Consider the following 9729-nt stretch of genomic DNA (forward strand, 5'->3'; position numbering starts at 1 on the left):
AGAACTGGCGTATTTCAGAACGTTCCTGTCGCTTCATACTCTTGGTATTTCTAGAGACACTTTGGAAAAGAGGGCTGGCAGGGGTAGCGAAAAGAAGCAAAAAATGAAGACAGCCAGAGTTCCCAGGCGGTCATGGACCCGAATACTAACGTTGTTGCTTATCGTCGGTGATCGGGCGAGAACAGTTGATTTTTTAGTTTTTTGTTTATTTATTTATTTAGTTAGTTTTTGGAATTAAACGCTCCTACAAAACAGTAGGCTCTGACGCACTTGAAGAGCACATCTGTCGATTCGCAGTGTTTCGTTACTTTCAAGGTGTTCTAGCACTCTTCCTTCGCGCATTCTTGCTCAAACTTAATTTATTACTGTAGTTTCATATGTTACGTTTAATACAGTCGTTTAAAATGCTTGAGGAAGCATCTTTGTCACACCTGAGAGTTAGTATGAAAAGAGGGCTGACCGGTGTAGCGACGTAAAAAGGAAAAAATGAGAGGGAGCCAACAGCACCCGGTGTTCCCAGGCGGTCACCCATCCAAGTACTAACCGGGCCCGATGTTGCTTAACTTCGGTGATCGGACGAGAACCGGTGTATTCAACATGGTATGGCCGTTGGCGTCCTTATACTGTAGCCGCACAGCAGAAGAAGGCTTCGCCTCTCCTCCCAACACACGCAATCGCCGTTTTTCGGTGGCACATTTGACGCAAAGCACGTCCTTCCACCTCGAGAGCGACGCGCAGTGCGGCGCGCCGCCACGTGGGTCGGACGCACAACACAGCTGCTCGTTGCACCGCCTGTCATTCGTTTGGTGCGTGCGGCCTCCGACACTCGCGGCAGACGCACCTTGTTCTTGTTATCCGGCGCAGGGCTTGCGCGCGGCCGGGCGGCGGGGGGACTGCGCGGGGTGTGGCAGTGTCCTGCTGGACCGACGGAAGCTTTCTCACCTGCCCGACACACGCCGCGATTCCAGATATTTGCGTAATTAGCGCGGTGCATTCTCGCCTGTCCCCTCCCCCTTCCGTCCCGACTTGTCCCGACTTTGCTCGACTGCCGCTCGCTGCCGCTCGGGTCGTGGTCCATATGACAGCACAAGCACGAGAAACATCTGCGAGACTGGCGCCGGCCTGACCGGCGTGTCCGAGGCGCCGTGTGCGGCCGTTCGGTGCTACTAGAGCAGCGGCCGTGCCGTGCCGTGCCGTGCCGTGCCGTGGAAAGGTGCGAAAACACGGACACAAGACAGGCGATTCGACAAAGCATCCATCTCTTCCATCGGCGAAAGATAAATTTTTGTTCACAAATTTGCAGTTGAACACTGCTACAAAACTATAAGAACTGGCGTATTTCAGAACGTTCCTGTCGCTTCATACTCTTGGTATTTCTAGAGACACTTTGGAAAAGAGGGCTGGCAGGGGTAGCGAAAAGAAGCAAAAAATGAAGACAGCCAGAGTTCCCAGGCGGTCATGGACCCGAATACTAACGTTGTTGCTTATCGTCGGTGATCGGGCGAGAACAGTTGATTTTTTAGTTTTTTGTTTATTTATTTATTTAGTTAGTTTTTGGAATTAAACGCTCCTACAAAACAGTAGGCTCTGACGCACTTGAAGAGCACATCTGTCGATTCGCAGTGTTTCGTTACTTTCAAGGTGTTCTAGCACTCTTCCTTCGCGCATTCTTGCTCAAACTTAATTTATTACTGTAGTTTCATATGTTACGTTTAATACAGTCGTTTAAAATGCTTGAGGAAGCATCTTTGTCACACCTGAGAGTTAGTATGAAAAGAGGGCTGACCGGTGTAGCGACGTAAAAAGGAAAAAATGAGAGGGAGCCAACAGCACCCGGTGTTCCCAGGCGGTCACCCATCCAAGTACTAACCGGGCCCGATGTTGCTTAACTTCGGTGATCGGACGAGAACCGGTGTATTCAACATGGTATGGCCGTTGGCGTCCTTATACTGTAGCCGCACAGCAGAAGAAGGCTTCGCCTCTCCTCCCAACACACGCAATCGCCGTTTTTCGGTGGCACATTTGACGCAAAGCACGTCCTTCCACCTCGAGAGCGACGCGCAGTGCGGCGCGCCGCCACGTGGGTCGGACGCACAACACAGCTGCTCGTTGCACCGCCTGTCATTCGTTTGGTGCGTGCGGCCTCCGACACTCGCGGCAGACGCACCTTGTTCTTGTTATCCGGCGCAGGGCTTGCGCGCGGCCGGGCGGCGGGGGGACTGCGCGGGGTGTGGCAGTGTCCTGCTGGACCGACGGAAGCTTTCTCACCTGCCCGACACACGCCGCGATTCCAGATATTTGCGTAATTAGCGCGGTGCATTCTCGCCTGTCCCCTCCCCCTTCCGTCCCGACTTGTCCCGACTTTGCTCGACTGCCGCTCGCTGCCGCTCGGGTCGTGGTCCATATGACAGCACAAGCACGAGAAACATCTGCGAGACTGGCGCCGGCGTGTCCGAGGCGCCGTGTGCGGCCGTTCGGTGCTACTAGAGCAGCGGCCGTGCCGTGCCGTGCCGTGCCGTGCCGTGGAAAGGTGCGAAAACACGGACACAAGACAGGCGATTCGACAAAGCATCCATCTCTTCCATCGGCGAAAGATAAATTTTTGTTCACAAATTTGCAGTTGAACACTGCTACAAAACTATAAGAACTGGCGTATTTCAGAACGTTCCTGTCGCTTCATACTCTTGGTATTTCTAGAGACACTTTGGAAAAGAGGGCTGGCAGGGGTAGCGAAAAGAAGCAAAAAATGAAGACAGCCAGAGTTCCCAGGCGGTCATGGACCCGAATACTAACGTTGTTGCTTATCGTCGGTGATCGGGCGAGAACAGTTGATTTTTTAGTTTTTTGTTTATTTATTTATTTAGTTAGTTTTTGGAATTAAACGCTCCTACAAAACAGTAGGCTCTGACGCACTTGAAGAGCACATCTGTCGATTCGCAGTGTTTCGTTACTTTCAAGGTGTTCTAGCACTCTTCCTTCGCGCATTCTTGCTCAAACTTAATTTATTACTGTAGTTTCATATGTTACGTTTAATACAGTCGTTTAAAATGCTTGAGGAAGCATCTTTGTCACACCTGAGAGTTAGTATGAAAAGAGGGCTGACCGGTGTAGCGACGTAAAAAGGAAAAAATGAGAGGGAGCCAACAGCACCCGGTGTTCCCAGGCGGTCACCCATCCAAGTACTAACCGGGCCCGATGTTGCTTAACTTCGGTGATCGGACGAGAACCGGTGTATTCAACATGGTATGGCCGTTGGCGTCCTTATACTGTAGCCGCACAGCAGAAGAAGGCTTCGCCTCTCCTCCCAACACACGCAATCGCCGTTTTTCGGTGGCACATTTGACGCAAAGCACGTCCTTCCACCTCGAGAGCGACGCGCAGTGCGGCGCGCCGCCACGTGGGTCGGACGCACAACACAGCTGCTCGTTGCACCGCCTGTCATTCGTTTGGTGCGTGCGGCCTCCGACACTCGCGGCAGACGCACCTTGTTCTTGTTATCCGGCGCAGGGCTTGCGCGCGGCCGGGCGGCGGGGGGACTGCGCGGGGTGTGGCAGTGTCCTGCTGGACCGACGGAAGCTTTCTCACCTGCCCGACACACGCCGCGATTCCAGATATTTGCGTAATTAGCGCGGTGCATTCTCGCCTGTCCCCTCCCCCTTCCGTCCCGACTTGTCCCGACTTTGCTCGACTGCCGCTCGCTGCCGCTCGGGTCGTGGTCCATATGACAGCACAAGCACGAGAAACATCTGCGAGACTGGCGCCGGCCTGACCGGCGTGTCCGAGGCGCCGTGTGCGGCCGTTCGGTGCTACTAGAGCAGCGGCCGTGCCGTGCCGTGCCGTGCCGTGCCGTGGAAAGGTGCGAAAACACGGACACAAGACAGGCGATTCGACAAAGCATCCATCTCTTCCATCGGCGAAAGATAAATTTTTGTTCACAAATTTGCAGTTGAACACTGCTACAAAACTATAAGAACTGGCGTATTTCAGAACGTTCCTGTCGCTTCATACTCTTGGTATTTCTAGAGACACTTTGGAAAAGAGGGCTGGCAGGGGTAGCGAAAAGAAGCAAAAAATGAAGACAGCCAGAGTTCCCAGGCGGTCATGGACCCGAATACTAACGTTGTTGCTTATCGTCGGTGATCGGGCGAGAACAGTTGATTTTTTAGTTTTTTGTTTATTTATTTATTTAGTTAGTTTTTGGAATTAAACGCTCCTACAAAACAGTAGGCTCTGACGCACTTGAAGAGCACATCTGTCGATTCGCAGTGTTTCGTTACTTTCAAGGTGTTCTAGCACTCTTCCTTCGCGCATTCTTGCTCAAACTTAATTTATTACTGTAGTTTCATATGTTACGTTTAATACAGTCGTTTAAAATGCTTGAGGAAGCATCTTTGTCACACCTGAGAGTTAGTATGAAAAGAGGGCTGACCGGTGTAGCGACGTAAAAAGGAAAAAATGAGAGGGAGCCAACAGCACCCGGTGTTCCCAGGCGGTCACCCATCCAAGTACTAACCGGGCCCGATGTTGCTTAACTTCGGTGATCGGACGAGAACCGGTGTATTCAACATGGTATGGCCGTTGGCGTCCTTATACTGTAGCCGCACAGCAGAAGAAGGCTTCGCCTCTCCTCCCAACACACGCAATCGCCGTTTTTCGGTGGCACATTTGACGCAAAGCACGTCCTTCCACCTCGAGAGCGACGCGCAGTGCGGCGCGCCGCCACGTGGGTCGGACGCACAACACAGCTGCTCGTTGCACCGCCTGTCATTCGTTTGGTGCGTGCGGCCTCCGACACTCGCGGCAGACGCACCTTGTTCTTGTTATCCGGCGCAGGGCTTGCGCGCGGCCGGGCGGCGGGGGGACTGCGCGGGGTGTGGCAGTGTCCTGCTGGACCGACGGAAGCTTTCTCACCTGCCCGACACACGCCGCGATTCCAGATATTTGCGTAATTAGCGCGGTGCATTCTCGCCTGTCCCCTCCCCCTTCCGTCCCGACTTGTCCCGACTTTGCTCGACTGCCGCTCGCTGCCGCTCGGGTCGTGGTCCATATGACAGCACAAGCACGAGAAACATCTGCGAGACTGGCGCCGGCCTGACCGGCGTGTCCGAGGCGCCGTGTGCGGCCGTTCGGTGCTACTAGAGCAGCGGCCGTGCCGTGCCGTGCCGTGCCGTGCCGTGGAAAGGTGCGAAAACACGGACACAAGACAGGCGATTCGACAAAGCATCCATCTCTTCCATCGGCGAAAGATAAATTTTTGTTCACAAATTTGCAGTTGAACACTGCTACAAAACTATAAGAACTGGCGTATTTCAGAACGTTCCTGTCGCTTCATACTCTTGGTATTTCTAGAGACACTTTGGAAAAGAGGGCTGGCAGGGGTAGCGAAAAGAAGCAAAAAATGAAGACAGCCAGAGTTCCCAGGCGGTCATGGACCCGAATACTAACGTTGTTGCTTATCGTCGGTGATCGGGCGAGAACAGTTGATTTTTTAGTTTTTTGTTTATTTATTTATTTAGTTAGTTTTTGGAATTAAACGCTCCTACAAAACAGTAGGCTCTGACGCACTTGAAGAGCACATCTGTCGATTCGCAGTGTTTCGTTACTTTCAAGGTGTTCTAGCACTCTTCCTTCGCGCATTCTTGCTCAAACTTAATTTATTACTGTAGTTTCATATGTTACGTTTAATACAGTCGTTTAAAATGCTTGAGGAAGCATCTTTGTCACACCTGAGAGTTAGTATGAAAAGAGGGCTGACCGGTGTAGCGACGTAAAAAGGAAAAAATGAGAGGGAGCCAACAGCACCCGGTGTTCCCAGGCGGTCACCCATCCAAGTACTAACCGGGCCCGATGTTGCTTAACTTCGGTGATCGGACGAGAACCGGTGTATTCAACATGGTATGGCCGTTGGCGTCCTTATACTGTAGCCGCACAGCAGAAGAAGGCTTCGCCTCTCCTCCCAACACACGCAATCGCCGTTTTTCGGTGGCACATTTGACGCAAAGCACGTCCTTCCACCTCGAGAGCGACGCGCAGTGCGGCGCGCCGCCACGTGGGTCGGACGCACAACACAGCTGCTCGTTGCACCGCCTGTCATTCGTTTGGTGCGTGCGGCCTCCGACACTCGCGGCAGACGCACCTTGTTCTTGTTATCCGGCGCAGGGCTTGCGCGCGGCCGGGCGGCGGGGGGACTGCGCGGGGTGTGGCAGTGTCCTGCTGGACCGACGGAAGCTTTCTCACCTGCCCGACACACGCCGCGATTCCAGATATTTGCGTAATTAGCGCGGTGCATTCTCGCCTGTCCCCTCCCCCTTCCGTCCCGACTTGTCCCGACTTTGCTCGACTGCCGCTCGCTGCCGCTCGGGTCGTGGTCCATATGACAGCACAAGCACGAGAAACATCTGCGAGACTGGCGCCGGCGTGTCCGAGGCGCCGTGTGCGGCCGTTCGGTGCTACTAGAGCAGCGGCCGTGCCGTGGAAAGGTGCGAAAACACGGACACAAGACAGGCGATTCGACAAAGCATCCATCTCTTCCATCGGCGAAAGATAAATTTTTGTTCACAAATTTGCAGTTGAACACTGCTACAAAACTATAAGAACTGGCGTATTTCAGAACGTTCCTGTCGCTTCATACTCTTGGTATTTCTAGAGACACTTTGGAAAAGAGGGCTGGCAGGGGTAGCGAAAAGAAGCAAAAAATGAAGACAGCCAGAGTTCCCAGGCGGTCATGGACCCGAATACTAACGTTGTTGCTTATCGTCGGTGATCGGGCGAGAACAGTTGATTTTTTAGTTTTTTGTTTATTTATTTATTTAGTTAGTTTTTGGAATTAAACGCTCCTACAAAACAGTAGGCTCTGACGCACTTGAAGAGCACATCTGTCGATTCGCAGTGTTTCGTTACTTTCAAGGTGTTCTAGCACTCTTCCTTCGCGCATTCTTGCTCAAACTTAATTTATTACTGTAGTTTCATATGTTACGTTTAATACAGTCGTTTAAAATGCTTGAGGAAGCATCTTTGTCACACCTGAGAGTTAGTATGAAAAGAGGGCTGACCGGTGTAGCGACGTAAAAAGGAAAAAATGAGAGGGAGCCAACAGCACCTTTTTTTTTTTTTTTTTTTGTAACGTAATAAACTTTTATTTACAAATTAAACAAAATACATTGCTTGATAAAAGGCACGTTTAGGTTTACACATACAGTAATCGCATCTTTCCTTTCCGTATAGTCTTTTTTTTTTGTATTTTTTTTTATAATTTAGTTCTCTCTATTAAGCAAATTTGGTGTTTTCCTTTTGTTTTTAATGTTTGTCTGTTTTCTAGTCTATTTCCAGCTCCAGTTCTGTTAGGACTTATTAAAGCCGTATTTTTAATGAATATTTAATGACATTTAATGAGGTTAATTTGGTTTTCGCCTAGAGATAGCGTCCTTTAAATTTGGTTAGACCTATTGACTAAGAGATATTTTATGGTACACTCAAGAAAACAAAATTATAGGCATGTATATGGATAGCTATTTTAGGGAGAGTTGTTTGATTGTATTTAGAGAGAGAGAGAGAGAGAGAGAGAGAGAGAGCGAGAGAGAGAAATCAGAGGAAAACATTAGATATATGGTAAGAAATCATTGCGAATCGTCTTTTTGCATTTTGACACAGCTGTTTATGGTTTTCACTATTATTAAAATGAGTGATAGTGTAATTATGCAGTACTTACATATCACCTTTTGGACACGCTGGAGATCACCAATATTTTAGCACTTTCCCTAGTTGTGTGACGATATGATTGCTGTAACGCACTTTTTCACATTTGAGAATGCAGGTGATGCACTGCCACTTGTCACTCAAAACACACACTCACTAAACACGCACTTTGAGGGCGTTGGAGGATGTGGGGGTGCGTGCGTCAGCAAGCTGTGGGGTTTTAATGGGCTATGGAAGAGCGTGGTGCGGCGGCGACGGCGCCGGCGGCGTCGGCGGCGACGGCGTCGGCGGCGACGGCGTCGGCGGCGACGGCGTCGGCGGCGACGGCGTCGGCGGCGACGGCGTCGGCGGCGACGGCGTCGGCGGCGACGGCGTCGGCGGCGACGGCGTCGGCGGCGACTGCGTAGGCGGCGACGGCGTCGGCGGCGACGGCGTCGGCGGCGACGGCGTCGGCGTCGGCGGCGACGGCGTCGGCGGCGACGGCGTCGGCGTCGGCGGCGACGGCGTCGGCGGCGACGGCGTCGGCGGCGACGGCGTCGGCGGCGACGGCGTCGGCGGCGACGGCGTCGGCGGCGACGGCGTCGGCGGCGACGGCGTCGGCGGCGACGGCGTCGGCGGCGACGGCGTCGGCGGCGACGGCGTCGGCGGCGACGGCGTCGGCGGCGACGGCGTCGGCGGCGACGGCGTCGGCGGCGTCGGCGGCGACGGTGGCGTCGGCTGTGACGGCATCGGTCGCGGCGTGTGGGGACGGAGGGCGTCTTTGAAGGCGGCGTCCAGCGCGATCTGCAGATAGTTCTGGAACGTCTGCCGGTAGTTGTTTTTCTGCCTGGCCCTTTTGTGTTCCTCCCAGAGATCTGTGAGGAACTGTACTGTGTCCGTCTGCTTTTTAGCGATTATCGCATGCGCTGTCATTGCAATTGTCCACATAGTCGCGACTCGCTTTGGCCGAGGGAAGCTTTTTGCCTCTGGGATGGTGAGCGCCGTGATTTCTATGTTACGGTGGTCCGCCCTATTCATGTGTGCCACCATTCTTCTACACGTCTCCCATATCTGCAGGCTTCTCCAGCATGTGAAGCGGTGTTCCAGGGAGTCTATTTGGTTGCACGCTTCACAGTTCGGAGACTCACGCATGCCGATACGTGCTAAGCGCTCGTTTGTGGGGATCGTCTTGTGTACGACTTTGTACCACGTGTCTCTAGCTTCTGGAGGTATGGCTTTCACGGAGAGATTCTTCCAGACTTGTGGCCAGTCGTGGCCTGGAAGATTCGTCTCCGTTTTGCTTCTGACCTGTTTACCTCGTAGCGCTCGGTAGATTTTCCCTGCAGTTCTCATCTCCTTGACTGCTAGGGTGGATGTTATGTAGCTGCTGTCCATTATTACTTGTTTTAGGTAGCGCATCTTAAAAGGTATTCGACTGATGTCTACCGGCGCTTCCTCGGAGTCTGGTCTGTGTTCCTTCAGTAGAGACGACGTGGTACAGTCTACACTTCTGTCCTCCATTTTTAGTGCTCTATGGAGCAACAGTGCCGCGCATTTCGTTGTGACGTCTATTAAACCGAGCCCCCCTTCTTCTCTAGGAAGAGTGCTGGTGGCTTGTGACACTTTAAATATTTCCCGCCTCCACAGTAGGTAGTACACAGCGCTTCTTATAGACTTCCCTATTTCTATTGGTACGTTTATGACTTGTGCCATGTACCATGCCTTCGCCAGGATCGTTGCGTTGATAAGCTGCGTCTTTTGATCCAACGTTAGGTGTCTGTTGGAGTGTGTCCTGACGAGTCCTCTGGTGGTGTTCAGGATGTTCCGCCAGTTTTCTGCGGCCATTTTCAGTGGGCAGGCCTGCAGCTGGACACCTAGCACCTTATATTTGTCGGTCACCTGGTACCATGGTCTGGCTTCTCTCAGTTTCCCGTTTCCTATGGGGAGCAGCACTGTTTTGTTTGGGTTGGTTTTCGCCCCAGATGCCTTTCCAAAGGATTCAATTATTGGGAGGACACTGTCAATATCTTCCTTTCCATCCACAAAAATGCTCAA

At 52.3% G+C, this 9729-nt stretch overlaps 5 non-coding genes across 5 annotated transcripts; all 5 read right to left on the minus strand.

The window, feature by feature from the left end:
* Positions 1-495: 495 nt before the first annotated feature.
* On the minus strand, positions 496-614 carry LOC126312907 (5S ribosomal RNA). The gene has a single exon (XR_007554818.1). It is a non-coding gene; the product is annotated as a 5S ribosomal RNA (ribosomal RNA).
* A 1207-nt stretch (positions 615-1821) lies between these two features.
* LOC126312912 (5S ribosomal RNA) lies at positions 1822-1940 on the minus strand. Its single transcript, XR_007554822.1, has one exon. It is a non-coding gene; the product is annotated as a 5S ribosomal RNA (ribosomal RNA).
* Positions 1941-3138: 1198 nt separating this feature from the next.
* On the minus strand, positions 3139-3257 carry LOC126312913 (5S ribosomal RNA). The gene has a single exon (XR_007554823.1). It is a non-coding gene; the product is annotated as a 5S ribosomal RNA (ribosomal RNA).
* A 1207-nt stretch (positions 3258-4464) lies between these two features.
* LOC126312914 (5S ribosomal RNA) lies at positions 4465-4583 on the minus strand. Its single transcript, XR_007554824.1, has one exon. It is a non-coding gene; the product is annotated as a 5S ribosomal RNA (ribosomal RNA).
* A 1207-nt stretch (positions 4584-5790) lies between these two features.
* LOC126312915 (5S ribosomal RNA) lies at positions 5791-5909 on the minus strand. Its single transcript, XR_007554825.1, has one exon. It is a non-coding gene; the product is annotated as a 5S ribosomal RNA (ribosomal RNA).
* Positions 5910-9729: the final 3820 nt, after the last annotated feature.

Source organism: Schistocerca gregaria, unplaced genomic scaffold (genome assembly GCF_023897955.1).
Source record: "Schistocerca gregaria isolate iqSchGreg1 unplaced genomic scaffold, iqSchGreg1.2 ptg000457l, whole genome shotgun sequence".
NCBI lineage: Eukaryota > Metazoa > Arthropoda > Insecta > Orthoptera > Acrididae > Schistocerca > Schistocerca gregaria.